This window comes from Lipotes vexillifer, unplaced genomic scaffold (genome assembly GCF_000442215.2).
Source record: "Lipotes vexillifer unplaced genomic scaffold, Lipotes_vexillifer_v1.1 scaffold479, whole genome shotgun sequence".
Taxonomy (NCBI): Eukaryota; Metazoa; Chordata; class Mammalia; order Artiodactyla; family Lipotidae; genus Lipotes; species Lipotes vexillifer.
This window is the reverse complement of record NW_006796443.1, coordinates 2,184,554-2,185,797: the sequence shown is the minus strand read 5'-3', so window position 1 is coordinate 2,185,797 and position 1,244 is coordinate 2,184,554.

Sequence of the window (1,244 nt, the reverse complement as noted above, 5' to 3'; positions counted from 1 at the left end):
TTAGAGAGATTCCCTCCTGCAGGAGCATGTGCCATTGACTGGAGGGGAGTGAGACAAGAGCAGGGAAGCTGGTAAGGATTATTATATGTTTAGGCAAGGGAGAAAGAGGGCCTGAAATTAGTTACCAGCGTTGGGAAGGGAAGGAAAGGAATAGACTCAGGAGATTTTGGGGAGTCAGTATGACAAGAATTAGAGGTTAATTGGAAGCAAATTGTGTGGGGAGAAAGAAGAATCCAGTATGGGACCCAGGATTCTGACTTGGGTTTCCAAGCACATGGGGCACTTATCAAGGCAGAGTATGGAATACAGAAGGACTAGGTTTTGGGAGTTTGATATGCCTACAGAAAATCTAGGTGAAGTCCACAATGCAGATGGATGTTTATGTCTGTTGCTTGGGAAAGAATCTGGACTAGAACTACAGACCTATTCGATAAGATGCTTCAATTTTGGGGAGATACTTACACTCTGTTACATCCTGAAAAACCAAGTTACAAGACCAAAACAGGCAAATACAGAAATCAAGGGAAATTCAAAATATGGACCCGAGATATAAAATCAAACCAAAAACTGCCTATACTAACAGTAGACTTCAGACGTTGCACTGAAATTCCTTACGACCAGTACAAAGAATGAGGCAGTAGCTTGAGTCTATAGAATAAACAATCAGTTATTTAGGGGAGGCCAGTTGGTCTTGGTACTGAAATTTGAGTTTCCCATGTTATGTGGTGAGCAATTTTTCCAACGATATCCCCATAACAAATAAAATGACTTTCACTGAGCTGTTTCTTCTTTGGCGCTCGAAAGGGTCATACTAAAGCAAAGCTGTACCAGAGCAGTTTTATACGGGTCAGTCATTCTCAACTCATCTGTCATCTTCATAAAGTCCCTAGGTCAGTAACCTTTCTCTGGCTGTGACAGAGAAATTCTGAACCAGGTAGAACCTATATGTCCTTCTGGTTCCTAGAGTGGGCAACATCAAGTAAACAATGGCCTTACTGACGTCTTAAAAGGACAATTTTCCTCTCTTATTTTATGGACTTTGTTAACTTCATTCTTCTAGATGTATACATTGAAGAGATTTCTGAGTTAGGTCAACATTATAGTGCAGGTATTTTCAATGTCAAACTAGGTTTAGGCCAGAAAAAGCTTTTCTTGTTCAAAATGTTACAAATAGATCAGCAGAATACTGTTGCTCTTAGCCATTATCTGGAATATGGGAATGAACTTGTCCTGAACCTTTATTA